Source organism: Falco punctatus, assembly GCF_963210335.1.
Source record: "Falco punctatus genome assembly, chromosome: 1".
Lineage (NCBI taxonomy): Eukaryota > Metazoa > Chordata > Aves > Falconiformes > Falconidae > Falco > Falco punctatus.
This window is the reverse complement of record NC_137580.1, coordinates 63211637-63235828: the sequence shown is the minus strand read 5'-3', so window position 1 is coordinate 63235828 and position 24192 is coordinate 63211637. Positions and strand designations below refer to the sequence as shown.

At 40.8% G+C, this 24192-nt stretch overlaps 1 long non-coding RNA gene across 1 annotated transcript in view; it reads right to left on the bottom strand.

The window, feature by feature from the left end:
* The window catches only part of LOC308060276, a 33152-nt gene extending 10478 nt beyond the window's left edge, over window positions 1–22674 (bottom strand). Inside the window, exon 1 of the long non-coding RNA XR_013926657.1 lies at window positions 489–22674. This is a non-coding gene — a long non-coding RNA (uncharacterized lncRNA). The remainder of the gene's footprint in view (window positions 1–488) is intronic.
* Window positions 22675–24192: the final 1518 nt, after the last annotated feature.

Below are 24192 nucleotides of genomic sequence, written 5' to 3'. Positions count from 1 at the left end.
AACCATCCCACATTTATACAATGAAACAAATGAATATTCAATTAACGCCTATACATATTCGTTACCTAAACCCCGCTTCCTATGTTAATTAGCTTATCAGTCTGTTTCCTGGAATGTGGTGGTCTTGCAGGTTTGTAGGTGATTCATGTTCTTGTGACCATCCGTGGCCATCCGGATCTTCTCCAGCAAGGAGACTTAGCACTCCCTCCCTCTAGATAGCATTGGAATATCTCTCATCCTTTTCTCATTCTTTTTTAAATAGCCCCTTTGTTAGAGGAAGAAGGGCAGGCGTCTCCCCGTCTCCCCTTTGTTAGAGGAAGAGGGGCAGGCAGCGTCTCCTCAAAACTGTAGTTGTCTCCTCAAAGCTGTGTGCCTATGTGACCAGACACCGCACCCATGACTAGTCACCATACCCACATTCCTGGGCAGACATATACAATCACAATCGATGTCCATTGTCCCCATTTCACACTATTTCTCCATATCACCTGCACAACATTTTTAAACTATTACACTCTGCCATATCATCATCTCTGTAAGGTTCCAATGTAGGAGCCTTTTATCTTTTAGGGGATTCTTCTAGTTCTTGCTGCCAAAAGGAGCCATTAACTTGAGAAATTTCTCTCTAAGGGTTTGATATTGCTAAATCAACAGTTGTTTAATAGAAAAGCATTTTGTTAGAAAATGTGGATCTGAAACAGTCCTGGGTATGAAAAGAAACACTGTCAGGATGTTGTCCCAAATCTGTGCTCTTCACCCCATGTGCCAGAGCCAATCCAAACACAGTGGAGATGCTGTTCATTGCATGTCTGTGCAGAGATGGGTGCTGGGTGGTAAATACACAAAGCTGGCACTCCTCTCAGCACATCGTAAAACTTTTTATACACTTCGAACAGTTGTTTCCAATTACATTTAGTCACATTTAATTCTCAGTGCTTCTTACAAGCCTTGTATCCGTTTAAAGGTACAGTGTTCTTTTTTTTTCCCTGCACATTCTGTGGGGAGGGAGCTTTGTTAGTAGGGGCTTTGTTTGCTCCAGGGTGGATCTTTTAGTATGTTAGTTCAGATAGTTCACACATAGTTCCAGTAATTTTCTGTTTAGTCTCATTAGCCTTTTGGTTCTCCTTGAGCTTACCTTGTTGTGCCCCAGCTTGATGTATTTATGGTGTCTCTTCCTTCCCCCAAGGCCAGGCTTTATTAACTGTTTGTAAGGATTTAACTAACATGCTCTGTTTCTCAACTTCTTTCTTGTTATTCACTATAGATATTGCATTTTTCCTCTGTTTTTCAAAGTAAATAATTCTTATATCAAGGATGCAGAAGTTTGGTAAAATTTGGCTGTCATATTATGGGTATGAGTTACTAGTTGTATCTGCCCATTCTCCCTTTTATGTGAACTGAGTGTTTTCATCTGAACAAGACAGTAAAGGAAAATATGCAAAGATTTATGACATCTTGGCAATCTGAAGCTTTTAAAGGGAGCTCATAGACTGGTTTTGAGTTTGATAACTACTTACTTTGTATGTGATATCATTAAGCCTATATTCATTGTGGTAGTACACTACAGGTTACTGAATTTTCTTTAGGAAGTACTAACATTGTGCACATGGATGCATCTTGTACCTTTGTGGCAATATATAAACGTGCATTAATAATCTGTCTTGAAAAAGAGAAATTATAATGACTCTTAGTATCCCTAATTAGTAGCCGCAGATATAATTTGTGCTTGAGTTCTGGATGAATATTGGCTGGTTTCATGCTGATGGAATTACAACTCTAAAACTACGCCTTAGATGTAACAGACATGCCAGCTCTGGCAATTTGATTAGCCTACCAGGTGTCTGATTTCAGATGATATTTCTGAAAAGCAGCCAGCAGCAAAAAGTAAATAATCTAACAGGATATCAAAAGACGGAATGAAGCGCTCGTCTCTCTGCTGCAGTCCTCCTTAAGGACCAAATTTGGAGTGGTTGCGAAGACCTGCATCTCCCACAGACTTTGCTAGGAGTTGCAGGAGCAAAGCACTATTTGGCATCAGCAAGCCTGGTCCATTTGCCTGCGATACAGATAACCTCTGCTACTGTTCTGCTGATGTGGAAAATTTCTTTCTTCCGAGCACTTTTCTCAATGAGAATAGAGCAAGACCTCAGATGCAGCTTGGGAGCACAGTCATCCTGCTTTCTTTCTTCACCTTTCCCATTGACATTAGGTATGCCGCAGGCAGAAGTAAGCTGTACCGCTGAATCCTTTACACAAATTCAGAGACAACACTACTCTGCAGAGACTTCACAGCAGAACAAAGACAGCAAGTGATAGATTTTACAAGGCAGTTGCACAGGCAGAGAGTTAAGTGTGGTCAATATATCTCATAAATGAAATATATGTTTAATGGCTGTAAAGCAGTTTCTGAAGATACTTACAAGTCTGCTCTCTGAAAATGTTAGTGTAATTGTAAGGACACTTCTAATAATATTTTTATAAAAAACAGCAACAGGGTTATTTATAGACTGATCTGTAGAGTATTAGTTGTACTTTGTCACACTATTAGAAGATTATGAGCTTCATGGCACAGATACAAACTTTTCTGATCTCTCTGAGAGTTTACCTAGTATTACATCATGTTTATAGCTCAATTACTTAGACTCAAAACCTTTAGGTATTTCTCATATGAATGCTCATGTTAGAAAGATGGGACTCTGCAGTACATTTATAATTTCCTTACCAGAATCAATGCCAGCATGGCCATGGTTAAATCTCAAGATGGGTGCTTGCTGAGTTGGAGCCAATGTAGAAGCTGTGCCCTGCTTGATTCATAGATTCCCTTAATTTCAAGGATGATGACACATGGACACATGGCATGATACATGGAGGACATGACATGTTTCTAAAGGTATGCAAAAACAAACAACAACATTGGAAGGCAATAAATACTGAAGTATCTCTATGACTAACTTTCCCTGTCTCTTCTTCCTTATCTTATGTGTGTACTGCTTGGCTTTCCTGTGCTTCTGCTCCTTTTAGCAGGGAACTATCACTTACAACAGAATCATAGGATGGCTTGTGTTCCAAGGGACCTTTAAAGGTCATCTAGTCCAACCCTCCTGTAATGAGCAGGGACATCTTCAACTAGATCAGGTTGCTCAGAGCTCTGTCCGACTTGACCTTGAATGTTTCCAGGGATGGGGCAGCTACAGGCTCTCTGGGAAACCTGTTCCAGTGTTTCACCACCTTTATCACAAACAATTTCTTCCTGATACCTGGTCTGAATCAACTCTCTTTTCATTTAAAACCATTACTCCTTGTCTTATTGCTACAGGCCCTAGTAAAAAGTCTGTCCTCACCGTTCTCATAAGCCCCCTTTAAGTGTTGAAAGGCTGCAATAAGGTGTCCCTAAAGCCTTCTCTTCCCCAGGCTACAGGACCGCAACTCTCTCAGCCTTTCTTTGCAGAAGAGTTGTTCCATCCTTCTTGCATGGCCTCTGATCTCTGTCAGTATGGGAAAGTACTGAGATGAAGCTGGACATTCATGAAGGGATGAGATAGACCACTGCTCTCAGCCATAACCCTATAAAGCCTTATAGATACACACAAAGTTTAAAATATCACAGTACCTGGTGATACCATGAGAGTGTTTTCAGAGTTGGGCTCTGCCGTGGGAAATTCAAATGATGCTGTTCAGCCATACTTCTCCATACTCTTTTAGCTAATTTGCATTAGCACTACAAACTCTGAAATTAAAATTGCAGGTTAAAAATCAAAAGTTGCTTAGAGAGCAGAAGGAATGAAGCCTGGTTTCCTGCAGGCTTCTGGGATTTCACCCCTGTCTCCTAAATGACTTCTTTCGCTACAACTACCAGAGCTTTCTCATGTAGTGGTACAGCTCCTCATCAGTAAGAGGCAGTGTTGATGTTTGTTTTGCCAGCTAACTGCTGCTGTGAAAAAGTACAACACACTGCCTTTGTGGTTTCCCCTCCATGGTATTATTTACACAATCTCTTTCCTCTGCTTGATCATGAAGCTTATTCAGAGCTTTTTTACATTTTAAACTGCAACTTCCTCCTTCAAATTTGTCAGAAATGACAAATTAAAAAATATTATATCCATATGAAGCCAGACTAATAAACAATTCCAGTGTCCACCTCTACTTTAATTCAGAAAAGAAGCGGAAGGTATGTTGTAACTCAGGAACAGTCACATGGAGTTATGTAGAAATAAAGGTTCATTCTCACACTATAATACTGCTTCAATATGTGGCAAGGTATCTCTTGCAATTCTGTTGAAGACTTTTGCTGTCACAAGTTACAAAAACCTCTGTATTATCTTGTACATTCAGGCTTCAAGCAGAGTAAGCATACAGATTCTTTAAAAAACCCCAATATTAAAGTTGTAGTCAAAGCCTGATGATGCATGGATAATTTAAAAATAGGAAAAAAGAAAAAGGAAGGTCTCAGGAACATATATGAGTCAGGTACAATGTAGTTTTTGTTGCATGATATATTTCTACATTTACCGCAATGTATCTGATTACGCAGGTCAGAATTACAGCCTTCCTTATCCATAACTTCTCAAACACTGACTGTTATGCATGTCTCGGTGTTTATTCCAGAATAAAGACATTATTCCAGAATAAAGACCCCCTAAAAGACATTTGGATTCTCAGTTCAGTGAAATGAAATTAGTTGCCATCAGATGCCGGTAAAGTCACTGCTGTGATAATATGACTTGCTCAGTATGGTGGCTATGTGCCTTGATACACATACAGAAATTGCTGCATGAAAGGCTGAGGTCCCTCTCCTGGGGCCAGGCAACTGCAAATGGCCTCCTAGCCTTCAGAGGCAGATAGGTGCAGGGTGTAAACCCATCACTGTGAAAAGCAAGAGGGCAGTGCAGCGTTTTTGGGCAGTGTGCCCAGGGAAGTCAGAAAAAGTCTGGCATGTTGCATGTGCAGCTGATGCATGCAACCCAGGCTATGGCGACTTAGAGCAGAAAAGGTAGCATATTTCACTTCATTGACATGCCAGCCATATGTCACAAAACTGTCCATTGGTATTTCACCATGTGGCAGCAATTTGTATCAACTGTGTTTGCAGTGTGCTCAACTATTTGATAAATAGCTCATCCATGGAGAGCTCAGAGGAAGGCTACGCTGTCTATGCCGTACACATTCAGCTAAGGGACATTATTTCTCATGCAATGCTGGTCTTAGCTGTCTGCTGTATTCTGCACCTGGTAAAGAAGCCCACTGCATGATGGAAAGTCAGCAAGTTATATGTGGTAGTATGGTTCAAAGAATTAGAGGTGACTAATGCCTGCTTGTTGGAGGAGATATGTAAATTTGCCTTCTAGCACAACTGCAAATATTGCCTCCTATATCAGGAGATACTCCGCATTAGCTGTTTTTTCTTCCAGCTGCACAGAGGTATGCAGGTACCTCCTTGGGGCAGTGACTTTTATCATTACTGTCATCAAAGTCATATCCAAACAATTTCACTGCCTGTTAATCTGTCATCATGCATTGGCAGCAAGATATATTATCTCAATGTTTACTATTTCCCTGCTACTATTTTTTTGTGCTTCTGGCATCATATGCTGTTCCCTTTTAAGAAAGCTTATTGTAGGCTAATCCAGCAAAACTCTCACTGAAGCCAAGGCTTTGTGTGATCAGAGAGAGCAGGAGCAGTGCCAGCATTTTCCCATCAGAATCCATTTTAAGAAAAGGTAAATGTAACTTACTGTAGTCCTAAATAGAGAGCAACTCCAAAAAATTATATACTCCAAAAAATGCAGAATATAAATCCATGAAGAAGGAAAAAAGCTTGTCTTGTTGAAATCTTTCTTAGTTTGTCCAACATATATGAATGTTTTTTAGCTGCCTTTCTTCAGTTCTTTATATTTTGATAATGCTGCCTGGACAGCTTCTGAAATTATTATTAAACTCCATAAGCAACGATACAGGATATAATAATTCCTTAGTTTCTTTGATTACTTTTTTTACTTTTCCCAAATTGTTTCTTGAAGGCATAATTTGTGCTGCAAAATTCCTTGAACACCATTCCTCTAAATGGTCTTCTCATAGTTAACACCCTTATTAGAGCTTTTGCTATATATAACACAAACTAGTTATTGCTCTTTCCCATTCCTGTTGCTTCGTCTTCTCTGCAGTAACTTTTATTTCTTAGATTTAATCAATTTTACATCAAAGATGAAATGACAGAAGAGTTTCACTTAAAAATACTCAGAGACAATAAAGTCTAACATTGTTCTCTGTGATTTAGTGAATAAATCTTCACAAAAAAATGGTAATGTAAGCAGAATAACTTCAATACAAGATTTCCATTATAAATATTTAGTGTGTTCATATTGAAAAGCTCTGTATAAAACTTGTGGTAGGGGAGAAACAGCTTTTAACTGCCATTACAGGGAAATTAATACTTTATCTTAGGAGAGTTTTTTCTATTGATGTCTGGCCAAACTTTCATGCTTTGTTGCTTTAACTTCTGTATAGTTGCTTAGACCAATACAAGAGGAAGCACTCACAACATCAAATCCAAATGGTGTTGAAAGTTTTCTTGATCTTGATGGAAGTTACTACACAAAGTGCAAGTTGTTCCACACAGACCTTTAATCCTGAATGAAAAAACAAACAGTGCATTTAACTCAAGTAGGTAACAGTATACCCAGAAATTATAAGATCCTGGCACTTTGCAACTGCTAGTTAGTTGCATTCCAGCATCAATAGTGATTTTGTTAATAGAAGACTTTTCCCAAGGCTTTGCCAAATGGCTTGCTTTGAATGGCTAAACCTTATTAGCAGTTCCATTTAAATAAAAGTGGGCATAATAAGTTATGTGAAAAAATCAAAGAAACTGAATTGTTCAAGTAGATGTATAAAAACAACATGGCAGAAAATCAAACTGTGCTTTTCTCCCTTTGCCTTCATATTGATTTCAAGGAAAAACAGCAGCAGTTTGTTTTTCTGGTTTTCTTGTTCATAAATCCTCAGTTTTCCTTAATGGTTAAAAGCTTGCTCTACTGCAAACAGGGCTGTTGTATGTATTCAAAATTTAAGCTCATAGAGATAATTGGATAGCTCCTCCCAACAATTACATTATATTTGACAACCCACATTTTCTGTGCTAATATGTCCAAAGTCTTCTCGCCAATCAATTGTTCTGATGTACAAAAGAGCACATGCTCTTTACCTGTAGGGCCTGCGCAAAAGAAAGTATGTAAATGACATGGCATAAAACTAAAAAGACTCACAGTTAATGTCCTAGCCCTGTGTTAGCCTGCAATCTGTAGTTGCATTGATCCTGAAATGGGAGAGACAAGAGATTGTTTATGTCCCTTCTGCTAGGAAGAAGGAGAGCATCTGAAGGATTCAGATGGAAAGGAACAAATGTACAATGAGCATTAGTTCTCTAAAGAACTGGAACTATTCCCAGAACTATACACAAAATTAAGCCCCTTTCCCTTCTGTCTAGCTGCCCATTCAAGTTAACTGTTCTAATGATTGGTTTCTAATTACTGAATTTTCTCCCTGGTTCCATCCTTTTTCGTATTTGTTTCCTGCAATGTAGTCTAACATTACATGCCTGCTATAAAAACAGTGTTGTCTGGCTAAGTAAATTTTCTATTATTCTGTATGGGTATAAGTCCTACAGGCTCAATCTTTCTTCAGCAATCATAACTGTTTTGCCATCAGTACACTAATTGTAATGGGAGAGGGTTCTCCCTCACACAAATGGCAAAGATCTTAGGATACCTCCTGGTACCTCTCTTCACAGAGGCCTCAAAGCATTTCTATTTTTCTGCAGTCACCATTAATCTTACTGTAATCACTACTGTTCTTATTTCTCTGCAGCTACAGATAAGTATGAAGAAAAAGTAAAAAATCCTCTTTCCCTCTACTTTACAAAAGACAGCAGAAAATAGTGCAAACTTAGTATCACGTAACACTAATCTTCATATCTGTGCAGCAACACATTGGGAAACTGAAAGCAGTTCTTAACAGGACAACCATCTTGCAGCTCATCCTGTGGTTGAAGGTCCTTCAGCTACCCATTAGATGGTATTTGCTTCCTGTGTACATCCACGCTACAGGTGCAAATGGATCATTGTGCCCATCTGGTTAACCCTGGCAGTGAGGGTACCACAGGACAGGCTTCAGTGTAAGTTACATGAGTCTCCTGTGGACTCTCCTATCTACCCTCAGCTGCTGAACTCCTGGTGCCATGTCCAGCCCAAGCTAGTTACATAAAGTTGCTTTAACCTGCTTAGAATCTAGCACATGAGCATCACACTATCTCTCTGGCATGCAGGACTAATTCTTCTCAGGCAAACAGTTACAGGATTAAAAAAGAGTACACCTTTGGCTTAGGTCTTATAATCACGCACATTTTGCTTCCTTAAGGATCCATGGTCACAGAATTACAGAAAGATTGAGGTTGGAATGCATCTCTAGATTATCTGGTCCAATCCCCGTACTCAAGCAGGGTCACCTGAAACCAGCTATCCAGGACCATGTCCAGACAGCTTTTGAATATCTCAAAAGATGGAGACTCCACAACTTCCCTTGACAACCTGTGCCAGTGCTCAGTCACCCTCACAGTAAAAAAGTCTTTCCTATGTTCAGGAGGAGCCTCCTGTGTTTCATCTTGTCCCCATTGCCTTTGGTCCTGTCACTGGGCACCACTGAAAAGAGCCTGGATGTGTCTTCTTTATGCCTTGCCTTCAGGTGTTTACATACATTAATAAATTTCCCCTTGAATCTTCTCTCCTTCAAGTTGATCAGTTCTATCTTTCAGCCTTTCCTCATAGGAGAGACAATCCAATCCCTTAATCATTTTAATGGCCCTTTGTTACCCTCTCTCTAGTATGTCCATGTTTCTCCTGTACTGGGGAGCCCAGGACTGGACACAGCACTCCAGTTGTGTCTCATCAGCGCTGAGCAAAGGGGGAGGATCTGTCCATATGACATGCTGACAGCACTCCTAATGCAGCCCAGAAGGCTGTTGGTTTTCTTTGCTGCAGGGGCACATTGCTGGTTCATATTCAACATGGTGTCCACCAGGACCCCAGGGTCCTTTTCTGCCAAGATGGTTTTCAGATGGTCAATCCTCAAAAACTTTGTATATCTCCCCCAACTGGAGATCCTTCTGAATCTGCTCAATTTATAACCAATTGAATAAATCAGTGTTCTTCCTTTTGGAATAATCCCTTCCTCCAAATTTTTCGACCTACTCATTCGCGTTGTCTGTGTTACTGTTCTGGTTAATAAGAACAGTTGTTTGAATAAATCTCTCTCTCCCCTAAAGGTGTATCTGCTCAAGTACCTTTTTTTTTTTTCCTTTTTAGAATAATTATCTTTGATTTTTTGTGTTTCAGTAAGTAATTGTTGGTGTGATGCTGAACAGGAAGTTTAGATTTCTGGAGAAGCTGGATGAACTCTTAAGGTGTTTATGTCTTCATCAAATAATCCTAAAAAGCAAGCAAGAAAGCCAAAAACTGAGGAGCAGAGAAAGGAGAAGCTTATATAAGTATTTTCTGTAAAGCAAGTTTTAAATAAGTTTCCCAGGGACATCCAGTGACATTTGTGAAAGGCTATTATTTGGTTGTTCACAAGGAAAATTGTATGTTCAGCTTTAGATTGAGCAGTCTCCTCTTTCTTTAAATGTCTTGGAAGTGATGCTAACATGCACTTAATCCAAACAACTATGATGAAGACTTTAAAAAACAGGATCATCTAAATCTGCATTGAAGCACAAACCTGATATTTGAAATTACTGTGTTCAGCAGTTGCTCTCCTAGTAATCCTCATATTTACCCACTGAACAAGCACTTTGGCATTAATATTTTACCCCATGCACACACTAACAGGAAGTTGAAGTGTTCTCTAACCTGTATAGATTTAATCCAACCATGACTGCTTGAAAACTGGAGCAATGTGCATTTATGTCACACCCTTCGCTTGAAACATTTTTTTTACCTTATCACCGAGGAAACTGTATTTGGAAATTTTTGATAAAAGGCTGTGCAATAACTGAGGCTTTTTTCCTAGTTGATCTCTTGAGGTTTGTGAATCATAATGAGATTTTGAAAAAAGTGTTTAATCCATGTTAATTCGCCATGGTCTCTGTCATGATCTTGTGATAACTTTATATAACAGACCTTATAGCCAGTCTATAACTACATGTGCCAGTCTTAAATGTAGATGCTAGTCCTTTGTCACTGATGGTCAGGCAACATCTTAATAAAATCTTCAGAAAACATTTCAAGTATCTGTAATTGCTTTTACTTCAAAACAAGGCCACAGAGCCAGTACTGTGTAAGCATTTGTGCCTTTAGAGACCACTCTTGCTATGTCCTGATAATCATGCTTACATCCTTGCACAGTGCTAATTTCCTCCATTCAGATTGCAGGCTTTGTAACAAATTTAAATTACAAAGCAAAGTGGTCATGAAAAGTGCATTAGCTGCATAAGCTAAAAATACAGAAATTGAATATGTGATTTATGCAAATTATGGAACTGCAAGTGCTTTCCAAATTAAGCCACTAATCTGTAATGTAAACATAGTAAAATGTTGCAAAAAACATTCTTTGAGTGTAGCATGAAAAATGCTGTATAGCTGCTGTATGAAAGGCTTTATTTCCATTTGTGCCTCCTGAAAACAGGAAATAGAGTTGATAAGGCTGGAGAACCCTCAGCAAGGCAAAAAAATGCTTGACATTCATTTTGTTTTGTGGATTGTGATTTCTTCTCTTCTGGTGTTGAACTATCAACCTTTGCATAAAAACCAAGAATTTGCATGCTACACTTTACTCCACTTTGTTAATTTGGTAAACATCAACTTATTTTCAAGGTTTTTAAGATGATTCTAAACAAATCTCATCATAACTACCTAAGGACCTCTCCTCTGAAGGCTGTGATCTTCTTTTTGCTGAGACACAGACTTGCTGTTGGGCCTCTGCCCACACAGAATTTGACATTTTACACAAAACTGTCATCTTCTTGGACTTCATGCTGTGAGGACAACAACCCCTAGAGCTCCAAGTAGTGGACAATATGTAGTTATCATATCCCATTAGATCCTCAACTGTGCAGGATCCTAACAAGGTGGTGAAACCTCTCCTGTTCATCCTGGAACGTATATGTGTTCTCTCATTCATGACCAAAATACTACTCTGACCCTATGGCCCTAGATCCTGGGGAGAGAGCAGTAGATGTCCCATGTCACAGTAAGTACAATTATCTTGTTATTATGTAAAAACAAACCAAAAGTGCAAATAATTTAATATGAAATCTGTAAATACTTTGAAAATTCAGGATGATATATTTCTCATGGGAAGTCAATTTGATCCATTTTGATAGCATCAGAATTACAATCCTAACTTCAAAACATTCTTTTATTAATGCCCAACTGTAAATTTAACCATGCTTATTCAAAATAAACCTGAGTCAATATCCATAATATAAGTTTTCTAGACACAGCTTGTATGTCATGTTGTCTACATGGCTCCACTTTTCTGCAGAAAAAATACTTGATTTAAGAGTTCTGATATAAATCCCATTCACATTAATGGGTGGATTCTCTGACACATGGATTTGGGTTCAGGCATGGAAGGGCCTGCCCAATCCTTTGTGGGCTGGAGAACTGGTTAACAGAGCAATGCTATAGAATGAAAGAATATATCAAAACAGAATGATGCTTTACTTTCATCTCTGGAACAAGTGCAGCTGTGGAAATGCTTCAGCAGTGATTCAATTTTGTTATCATGTACTGAGAAGCCATAGGTCTGCAGCTTGGTTTAGAAACATTTACTTTATTCACTGTAATTCTTCTTGTTAACACTTGGAGTACCAGAGAATTACACATAGAATTAAAATAGTCAAATCTGTAGCTGTGGTAGTTGGATGATGTTGCACTAGAGCACAATGAATCATACACTGCAAGAACTTCCTTAATAAATTTGTTTTTAAAAATCAGATTTTTTCATGCCCTTTGTAATATGTGGTATCTGACTGCTGTCTCCTTTCATCAAATATAACTGTGGGCCCACATGATGTGTATTGGAAAATCTAATATTGTGCCAGTACTTGGAGAATCATTTCTCTGTTGAAGACCTTGTACAAATTGTCATTAATACAGTGGGCCTGAAGGCCCCTTGACGATGTGTAGGATAAATTGCAAGACAGTGTGAATGGCTATGCTGTGCCGCGTCAAAGTTCCCTGTAGCCCAATACCCTGTTTCTGATGGGGCCTGTAAGGAAATAACAAGGTAAGCATTTATCATATGTCCCCTAACTGATCTCAGTCACCAATTTTAATAAACAATTCAGTTCCTGTCCTTGCTAGAAAGGAAGAATTCTGTATGATGATTTCTCCTGTCTATACAACATAAAAGTTTGAAGCTGCTTTCTGTTGAAGTTCAGTCATGTATTAGTTAATTAATTAATATTCATATCAAAATCTATGCCAAAAAGATTCTGGATACCATGGGACTCCCTTGCGCTGGCATGACTTAAATGTGAAGGAAGACAAGTTCTTCATCTAAAATACACTTGGGTGTACAATGTACATTTTTGGAAGATCAGTCATCTACAAGAAATATGTGTCTGAGGAGAGAGATGATTGAACACCTATGTTGTGACAACTACAGATACCTGTGAATAAGGTTACAGGGTGGACAGACACTCCTACCAGTGAAATGGGGTTTCAAAAAGGGATAAGGGAGCAGAAGAGAAACTGTATTAAATTGCAGTGAGACTGCTAAATCACAAAAGATCAATATGTTTGCCCAGTTACAGACAGCTACTTTTCAGTATCTTTTCCCAACTTTCATTTTCCTGGCAATTATAAAGCTTCTTAAATGAGAAGATTAAGTACAGTGATCATCTTACAATAATCAATTTGCTTTTAATTTCTGAACAGGTTTTACAGACTGAATTAAATCTGAACATTTTAAAACTTTTCCCTTGGAACACACTGTCATTACATTCATTAAAATATCCCCTGTGGAGTCAGCTTTTATCAAGTAAATTATAGGGACTATCATCCATTTGGCATTTCACAACTTTTGATCATACATGTCTCTATTCAGCAATGTCAGGAAGAATTTCTGGGTATTATGTAAGGTCTAGCTTCACTAAGCTGTTGTTTGATAAAATGGATTGAGTGTATGGCCAGGTAAAAAGAAATTGTACCCAAGTTAAAGAAAAGTACCCACAAATGTAGGACCCTGCTTCGGTCTCCACCCTCCAGCATCACAATCAAAAACAGATATGAAGCTTTAGCAGCTATAGACACCCATGAGCAAGGTCTGCATGGAGATACTGTACCAGCAGCACACCTTGGATACTGCAAAAAGAAACGTCAGCTGCTTGTAGCAGGTGACTCTCTGACTGAGGCACTCATCTACCAGCCTGACAGGGAAGCACATGTGACATGGTGCCTTCCAGGAGCTAAGATCCAACATATTGCTGAGAGGTTACTACATCTTGTCAAGAGCATGGACTGCTATTTCCTGGTACTCTTTCACACGGGCATGGATGACACCACAAGCCAGAACCTGGGCAGAATCAAGGACGACTTCAAAGCCCTGGGGTTGCAACTGAAACGTATTGGTGCCCAAGTTATTTTCTTTTCCATTTTACCAGTTAGAAGAAGTAGTGCAACCAGAAATAGCTGATAATGCCCGTAACTTCTGGCTTCACAGCTGGTGCCATTGCGAGTGGTTTGACTTGTATGACATGGAACATTCTTTGACTATAACCTGTCAGGGAGCAATGGGATCCATCTGTCTAGAAAGGGCAAGGGAATCTTCAGCAGCAGGCTGGCCAACTTGGTGAGGCAGGCTTTAAACTTAAGGACTTGGGAGGATGGGGTCCAGTGTGGCAAGGCTCATGCCATCACATCCAACTGGGGAATAAGCCAGGCCAACCAGAGCAACAATATATGTTCCTTAGCTGCCTGCCAAGATGAGCATCAGAAGGCCAGTCACCTCAAGGGTGTGTGTGGATATGATGGATCCTTTTGCACCCCTCCTGAGAAATTTTGTGCTCAATTACCTTTCTGAAATGCCTGTACACCAACATGGACAGCATGGATAATAAACAAGAAGAACTGGAGATCTGTGTGCAGTCGCAGAGCCATGGTCTCATTGCAACTACAGAGACATGGTGGGATAGCTTTCATGACTGGAGTGCTGTCATGGATGGCTATGTAGTTTTTAGGAAAGGTGGGCCTGCAAATAGAGGTAGTGGAGTTGCTGTTTGTGTGAGGGAGCAACTGGAATGTGTCAAGCTGTCCCTAGGGGTGGATGCAGAATAAGTCAGGAGCTTATGGGTGAAGATTAAGGGGCAGGATGATACAGGTGACATTCTTGGGGATGTTTGCTACAGGCCACCTGATCAGGAAGAGGAAGTTGATGAGGCCTTCTACAGACAATTGGAGGTATCCTCATGATCACAGGCCCCGGTTCTCATGGGGGACTTCAACCACCTTCATATCTGCTGGAAAGACAACACAGCTAGGCTCACACAGTTCAGGAGGTTTCTTCAAGGCACTGATGACTACTTTTTGATACAGCTGGTGGAGAAACCAACAAGGTGAGGTGGCTCCTAGATGTTGTATACACAAAAAAAGAAGGATTGGTTGGGAATATGAAGGTTGGGAGCAGCCTTGGCTGCAGTGATTGTGAGATGCTGGAGTTCAGGATCCTGTGTGGAGGAAGCAAAGCAATATGTAGGATCACAATCCTGGCCTTCAGGAGAGCTAACTTTGGCCTCTTCAAGGACCTGCTTGGAGGAATCCCATGGGTTAGGGCTGTAGAACATATGGGGACCCAAGAGAGCTGGCTAATGTTCAAGCATCACTTTGTCCAAGCTCAAAATCAGTGCATCCCTATGAGTAAGAAATCAAGCAAAGAGGCCAGGAGGCCTGCATGGATAAGTAAGCAGCTTCTGGCAAACAGAAGAAATAAGTTTATGGGACATGGAAAAAGGGACAGGCCCCATGGGAGGAATATAGGGGTGTTGTCAGAACATGCAGGGAGGAGGCAAAGAAGTCTAAGGCCCATTTGGAATTAAATCTGGTGAGGGATTTCAAGGACAACAAGAAGGGCTTCTGCAAATTCATTAGCATGAAGAGGATGACTAGGGAAAATGTGGGCCCGCTGCTGAATGAGGTGGGTGCCCTGGTGACAAAGGACACAGAGAAGGCAGTTACTGAGTGCCTGCTTTGCTTCAGCCTTCACTGCCAAGACCAACCCTCAAGAATGCCAGACCCTTGAGGCAAGAGAGGAAGTCTGGAGAAAAGTCGAGGAGGATCATGTTAGAAATCACTTAAGCAAATCTGACACCCACAGATCCATGGGCCCCAATAGGATGCACCCCTGAGTGCTGAGGGAGCTGGCAGATGTTACTTCCAAGCCACTCTCCATCATCTTTGAAAGGTCATGGAGGACAGGGGAGATGCCTGAGGACTGGAAGAAGCCAATGTCATTCCAGTCTTCAAAAAGTAAGGAGGAGGACCCAGGAAACTACAGGCTAGTCAGCCTCACCTCCATCCCTGGAAAGGTGATGGAACAGCTCATCCTGGAGGTCATCTCTAAGCATGTGGAGGAAAAGAACATTATCAGGATTAGTCAACAATGGATTCACCAAGGTGAAATCATGCCCGACCAACCTGATAGCCTTCTATCATGGAATGACTGCCTGGGTAGACAAGAGGAGAGCAGTGGATATTTTCTACCTTGAGCCCGGCAAGGCTGTCCCCTACAACATCCTTGCAGGTAAAAGCTTAGGAAGTGTGGGTTAGATGGATGGACAGTGAGGTGGATGGAGAACTGGCTGAATGGCAGAGCTCAGAGGGCTGTGATCAGTGGCACAGAGTTTAGCTGCAGGCCTGTAGCTCATGCTGTTCCCCAGGGGTCAGTGCTGGCTCCAGTCCTGCTCAAATTGTTCACCAGTGCCCTGGATGAAGGGACAAAGTGTGCCCTCAGCATGTGTGCAGGTGATGCAGAATTGGGAGGAGTGGCTGATACCCCAGGAGGCTGCGCTGCCATTCAGTGAGACCTGGACAGGCCAGAGAGCTGGGCAGAGAGGAACCTAATGGAAGCTCAATAAAAGCAGAGTCCTGCCCCTAGGGAGGAACAACCCCCTGCACCAGCACAGGCTGGGGGCTGACCTGCTGGAAGGCAGCTCTGTGGAGAAGGATGTGCAAGTTATGGTGGGCAGCAAGTTGCCCATGAGGCAGCAGTGTGCCCCTGTGGCCCAGAAGGCCAATAGGACCCTGGGGTGCATTAGGAGGAATGTGGCCAGCAGGCTGAGGGAGGTGATCCTCACCCTTTACCCCACCCTGGTGAGGTGCATCTGGAGTGCTGTGTCCAGCTCTGGGCTCCTCAGTTCAAGAGACAGGGAACTAGTGGAGAGGGTCCAGCGGGGGACCACAAAGATGATCAGGGGACTGCAGCATCTCCATCATGAGGAAAGGCTGAGAGAGTTGGGCCTGTTTATCCAGGAGAATAGAAGACTGAGAGGGGATCTTAGCAATGTCTACAAATATCTTAAGGGCCAGTGCCAAGAGGATGGGGCCAGGCTCTTTCCAGTGGTGCCCAGTGACAGGACAAGGGGCAACGGGCACAAACTGTAGCACAGGAGGTTCCACCTGAATATGAGCAAGAACATCTTTACTTTGGGGGTGACGGCACACTGGAACAGGCTGCCCAAAGAGGGTGTGGAGTCTCCTTCTCTGGAGACATTGAAAACCTGCCTGGATGTAACTCTGTGCAGCCTAATCTAGGTGAATCTGCTTTAGCAGGGAGTTGGACTAGATTGTGTCCAGAGGTCCCTTCCAACCCTGACCATTCTGTGGTTGTGTGATTCTATGAAACAAGGGATGTGGATCTCAAATGTTTTATCATGAGCTTAGAATGTAGTACTCACTTTCTACTTTCTAATTTCCTAAAGAGCAGCAGAATAAATGTTTGTGAAGAGGTTTGCAGATGTGTGATGAGAAAAACTACTCAAGATTTTACTTGTCTTTGAAAGTCTTCATTGCATATGATGAAGTTGTCTGTGTTGCAAAGTGGTCTCTATCCTTTTCTGCACACTGATGATATTCTTGTAGCTGAGGTCACAAACATATCTCAATAGCCTTTCACTCAATAATGTCTCCCCCTCAGATTGTTTTCTCTAGCCATCCGCTGAAACCTTTTTGCTCTCTGACCTTGTAGAAACATCTGTCTAGAATTTTCATCCCCTTTCATACCTTGAAAGTCAGTCAGAGTCCTGAATATTTCCTTGTTAATTTTTCCATGGTCAGATTTAGCTCACGTGAACCTTCATCCCACTGAAGCCAGAAAGCATACTATGCGTAACATTCACAGCTGAGTAGCAATTTGCATTTGAGGGTGAATAAAATGTAAGATTTGGCCTCTGCACTATCAAATAGGACAAATTCTTATATTTGTGTACTTTGATTCATGAATGTAAATGTTCACTATTTATAAGTGTCAGGAATACAACCAAGAAGGCTTTCTTGTTATGTGACCAGAACACATTGTGTACAGGTGCAGCATAAGCTTATTGAATCACATAATCTCTGGCAATTCTATTTCAAAAATAAGCATTTAATAGGGAGTGATAGAAATTACTTGTTACTTTATAGTATGAAGTTTGACCTTGTAACCCTGACTTCTGGATACAGTGAAACATAAATTGTAGTGTCATTTCATTTCTCACTACCAGATTGCCAAGGAATGAAGTATTGTCATTACAACCTATTTGAAGTTATCTGCTGTTTTATGGGAAACTGTGAAAAACACTACTCACCGAATGCAGCATATAGCTGTTATTTTATATCTGACTTTTCTCAGACAACTTTGGAACAAATATAGGAGTGCTGTTTCTTCCTAGTCCATCTACTCTCACCTAGAACAGGAAAGATTTTTAGATTATCCTCCTGGTTAAATACACAGTACCAAGTGGGTGGTACAAAGGAGGATTTTAGTAAATGCTAGTGAAGAGGAGGCAGCTGGAGAAGCAGAAAATTAGTCCCTAGGAACAGGGATCCTGTTTCATGCAAATGTTTCTATTACTAAGGAACAAAGAAGAAAACCACTGAGAATCATAATTTATATAAAAGGTCTCTAAATAAAATATTTTTTATTCCTTGAGATGTCAGCAACTGTTTAGTGTTTGATGCGTCTATATAGGTATTGGTGTATTACATATAGCTACATGTATTTTTAATACCTATAACACAGGAATTGATCTTTCTGATTACATCAGTGTGCTTCAGTACGATTTGCTGAAACACACACAGAAATATGCTTGATTGCAAACAATACTTTAAAGACTCAATAATTGACTATTAAGTCTAGGATTAACCAAAAGGAGATCATAAAACAGCATGATACAATATGCTAAATGATTGCAAAGATGTTTGAGGAGGTAACTTTTAAACAACTTTGACATTCCTCTGGGCAATTCTGCCATCCTTACTCATGCTGGGTAGTATTTTATTCCGCTAATAGCCCTGATCTGATCAGTGGGACTCATTGCAAAATAAGACACAACTCAGTGTGAGCCAACATGGCAAAAATGGATCTATGCTTTACTGTCTTTATATGTTTATATGCTCGTTAGTAGTTACTTGGGGAAATGAGTTGTTGGTACTGACTTTTTGATATGAAAATACAAATTAAACACAAATGTGTTTTTCAAGAACCTGCTTCTTCCTCTGGGATTTCTCTGCATCATGAGCAGAAAGATTGCAGCCTGACTAGTTATCCATATGATCATCATCAGTCTGATGTTTAAGGACTGAAGAAGTATGAATTCCTTGGAAAAAGTGTTGTTCTCACTTGACAACCAAGGAGCTGAGCCACACATTAGATGGAAGATTTGAAGAATAAAAGAAGTTGAGGTTGAAAGGTTAGTGTCCTAGACTTCAAGAAAAGGCAATTTTATTCTGAGTTATAGTCAGTTTTTATTGGCTTTCTTTATGTTGAGGATGAAATGGATCAAAATGCTTATTCATGGGGATTTGGGCTTTTTTTTTTCTTTTTTTTTTTTTTTCAGTCTGCAGGCACAATCTAGTTCATTTCTTCTTAATCTACATGGATTGACATACTTAAAAACCATGGACCTCCTCTATTCTGAGTTTATTGCCTTTCTGGTAGTTACAGCTTTTCTAAAAAATCCATGAATTTGTAAATTACCTTCATTTTCGCTTGTTTATTCTGAAAACTAGTAATGACAAACATGCTGTCTCCACTGAGCTTTGCACTGTAGGCTGTATTATCAGAGAGATTTTCTTAATAAATGTGTTTATTCATAGTTATTTGATCAGGTAGTGCTTTTGAAGAGGCAGGAAAGATTTTTAAGTGTAATAGAAGATGAGAAAGTGAGAAAATAAGTGTTACACTTGAGGAAGGTGCTAGTTTAGCATGAACATACCTTTCCACTATTCCGCTACACGGTACACATTGATCCCTAGCTGGTCATATTGTCCTCTTGATGGCTTTGCCTGCCTGATGTATCCATTTATTCTTTTTTGTTATTATCATGTGGTTCTTTTTAGTCCAGTAGCCTGTGTAGAAAGGTAGAGACAGGTCTCAGATGTTCTTAGGGGAGACTGCCTGGGGCTCAGGTGCACCAAGTCTAGTACTGCATGCTTTCAGAGCTCTCCTCTCTGCTACAAGCTGGAGAGCACACAGCACAGCAGAGCTGTATTGCAAAGGGGCATACATACTGCTTGAATATTGATTTGTGTTTGTGTGTGTGTGTTGTGTTGCAGCTCATACTGAGATTGCAATGTGTTTCCAGTGGTACTGGTCAGCAAGTCAGGTATAATGGCAACATTTCAGCCAGCTCTATGTCTGAAACATGTCTTAAAAAAACTACTTCTGTATCCAATTAGAAGGGCCAGGCACTTCAAAAACATTGACTCTAGAGCTGATTCAGAAAGAGTCTGGGATATTAAAAATCAGGGTTTTTTAATGCAAGTCAAGACCTTCTCCTGTCAAGGCTTTCTCAATGTAAGTACATAAAACCAGAAGAATGATCAGTCATGAAACACACCTTCCCAACATGTCTTGGGCAGTGGTAAGCAGCCAACATTAATCACAGTACCAACTAACCACAACAAGCAGAAGTGATTTCTACCAGTTTCTGATTGTCAGCAGGTTAGGGACCACCTGTTCTGGAGATCGCATTCAGAACAGCAATGGAAAAGAGTTCATCCATGTGTGCTCCTTCACGGCACAACCCTGTTTCTTTGGGGTTTTTTTGTGTGTTTTTTTAGTGTAGCTGATTTTTATTCAGAAGATCACTTACAATGAATACAATGCAACATGCTAGGAAAAATACGGTGTTTTGCCAAATAATCTCTGTATACTTGCATGGAAATATGGGAAAATTTGATTTAAAAAGTGGATTGCTTAGACAACCTGACATTGGTTTAGTCAATTTTAATAAAAGTTATTTTTAAATACATGTTATATAACTGTGTTTAACATAACCAGGTGATTGTTAATACTGACATTCACATTCTGGAGGATTAATCCAGTCGAGTTTTGCTTACATCTGTAATGTAAGATAAAACTCCTTAAATGTGCTGTTACCTATCTGTAATATACCAAAAAATGGAAGGCTTACAGTTTGTATTACAGCAACAGCTCCCTGTTTCCTAGTGTTTCTGAATGCTTCAGGTCATGCTTTGGTCTCTCACCCTTTGCCTGGCCTTGCAAGGTAGGAATTTAATGACTGTCAGCCACTCACCATACTGCATATTTGACACTTATGTTTCCTCCTTTCAGTAGTTTCTCTTCAAGTATAATTTCCATAGAAAGTAATTTTTATTTATGATTCATCTTTTTTTCTGATGCTTTGCTAAAGAGATTATGCATATACTTTTCACTGCAACTCAGGTAAGAGAGGCTGATCCTTAATGGACAGCAATGAAACAAGCTCAAGTCCAGCCCATGGTGCATGTTCTTCTCCTGCAGGAAACTGCATGCTCATATCTTTTCAAGGAAGTGTACTTTGCCAGCTCAGACTGGCCCCAGATCATGTCTACCCCACTGAACTCTTTGCAGACCCCCTTTTTCTTAGATTCTTTGGTTTCAACTTGCAGGTAAAGACTACCAAAGATAGTTGATGCAGGAGTGAAACAGCAGGTTGCAGTTTTATTTACATGTCTGTGTGCATATGATATACATTAAAATGTGCATACAGATACATGACATATATAATATATAAACATGCAAAAAAAACCTTATTCTGTGCCAGGATGTGAACTGTACCTTCTCACAGGCTGCATAGAATACTTGTATGATCAGTTTGATCTTTTTTATGGGTGACATTGCTAAAAAAACCCCCATAGTCTGAGATCTAAGGAAATTTTGACCTCTTTCCACAAAGCTCAGGATTCCCCAGACTGCACCTGTATGCTCCCTGCTGCAGAGTAGCCCTTGAAATAACCTGAGGCCTCAAGCTGCTCCTCTACCTCTTCTCCCCAGAGACCAGCCTTTGACCATCCAACCTCACTGGAATCCTCTGTGCAGGAATATGTACCTGCCAGATTTGCCCAGCTTTCCTCAGCACTGGCTGAGAGAGTTGGTGTTGTTCAGGCTGGAGAAGGAAGGGTTCTGGGGAGACCTTATTGCAGCCATTTGTATGGGGATTACATGACAAGATTTTGATAACAGAGGGACTGCAGGGGTGGCTTCTGTGAGAAACTGCCCGCATGTTGGACAGAGCCAGTTCCATCTGGCTCCAGGATGGACCTCCCTTTGGGCAAAGCCAAATGTATCAGCAGTGTTGCTAGTAACTCTGTGATAACATGTTTAAGAAAGGGTAAAACCTGCTGTAGTTACAGCCTAAAGAGAGGTGTCAGAACATGTGAGAGAAAAAACTCTGCAGACACCAAGGTCTGTGAAGAAGGAGGAGGAGGAGGTGCTCAGGCACCAGAGCAGGGCAACCCTTGCATGGTTAAGACCATGGATAAGTAGGTTGTCATCCCGCAGCCCACGGAGGACCATGGTGGAGCAGATATCCCCCCCTGCAGCCTATGGAGGATACCACACCCAAGCAGGTGGATGTGCCCTGAAGGAGACCATGACCCCGTGGAGACTCTGCACTGGAGAAGGCTCCTGGCAGGAACTGCAGCCCGTGGAGAGATGTCCATGCATGTTTTCTGGCAGGACCTGTGACCCAGTGGGATACCCACACTGGAGCAATCAATTCCTGAAGGACTGTACCCCATGGAAAGAACCCATACTTGAACAGATCTTGAAGAACTGCAGCCTGTGGAAGGATCCATGTTGGAGAAGTTAGTGAAGGACTGTATCCCATGGGTGAGACCCCATGTTGGAGCAGGGCAGGAGCTTGAGGAGGAAGGAACAGCAGAGACCAATTATGATGAACTAACCACAACTTTCATTCCTCATCCTCCTGTGCCACTTGGGGACAAGGGTTAGAAAAGTCCAGAGTAAAGACAAGCCCAGAAAGAAGGAAGGGTTGAAGGGAAAGGTCATTTAACATTTGTTCTTATTTCTCATTATTCTACTCTGTTTGAATGTCAGTAAATTAATTTCATTTCCCCAAGTCAAGTCTGTTTTGCCCATGATGATAATTGGTAAGTGAACTCCCTGTTTATCTCAACCCACAAGCCTTTCATCATATTTTTCTCATCCAATCCAGCTGAGAAGAGAGAGTGACAGAGAGGCTTGCTGAGCACCTAGTGGCCAGCCAAGATCAGCCCACCACACTGTTAAACAATTAAAGGGGGTTTATAAAAAAGACAGCATAAGAATTTTTACCAGGGCCTCTAGTGACAAGACAAGGGACAATGGTTTTCAACTGAAAATGAGTAAATTTAGACTGCATTTAAGGAAAACATTTTTTGCAATGAAGTTGGTGAGATACAGGAACAGACTGTCGAGAGAAGTTGTATATGCCTCATCACTGAAAGTGTTCAAGGTCAGGTTGGATGGGGCTTTGAGCAACCTGATCTAATGAAATATGTCCCTGCCCACAGCAGAGGTGGTGGGTAGACTAGACGATCTTTAAGGTCCCTTCCAACCCAAACCATTATATGATTCTATCATTCTGATGTTTGGATATCATGGCAATGGGAACCACAGAAGAAATGGAGATAAATAGATTTTATTAAGAGAAGAAGCTTGTAAAACTATGCCTTTTCACCTACCTCAGCCATTTGTTTCATTTGTAATTTGTAATTATCAGACAGAAGTTACGCCCTCTTTTGTGAAGACAGAGATGAAACTGTTCAGCTATATAAACATGGGCATCTGTCCCCATTCACATACTCTAGGGGATTCCCACATGGCCTCCAGCAGCCCCTTCACAGTCTATAAGTCTCCTTGATATCCATCTGCAGCCTTGTGAAGACATCTTGATACTTAAAGATGATCAGAATTGTGTTGCACACCTATGTTTAGTCACTCCCAAAATATTTTGACTGTGCTGTGCAGGCCTCAGTTGTTTTTCCTTCCTCTACTACCTCTCTCCTCCAAAAGTCATCCAAGTCCAAACTGCTTCTCTGACTCCTTCTGTAAAACACTTGGGTCATGCTGTCAAAAGACAGAACCAACACAGCATGACTTCACCTCATGTGAGTGGGGCTGCAGCTGGTGAGTGAACACCTTGCCAAAGAGAACAGTTTGCAAGTCATTTACAAGCCAGTGTTTAGCAGACAGATCACACTAATGTACAAATCCATGCAAGTCCTGATTCATTCCTAAATAATCTATACTGAGAATAGATGCTAAAGCTGGGTGAATTAGAAAGAGAATGGATTCCATGCTAGGCTTGATAAGGTGGCTAATTCATTCTTAGTGTTTTGACCAGTGCTATTGTAAAGTGTCACTGAGATTTTCTACTGCGGAGATGTCATGTAGATAACTCAAATTACCTGCTTTTATTACAGAAGATCTTGAGCACAGTTTACTAGCAGTGCCCTGCCAGCCATTTGAACAATGGGTGCTGGCCAGAGCCAGCTATTTACAATGGTCAGCCCTGAAAAGACATAATAAACCTGCTGAGCTATAAACGTGTCACAGTGGCCCACACCCTCTCTCCGCTGTGTAGAGAAATGAGATCTGCAAAAGATCTTTAAATATCATTAAGCCCAATTACATTCTAAGTAATACAGACTTTCCCCC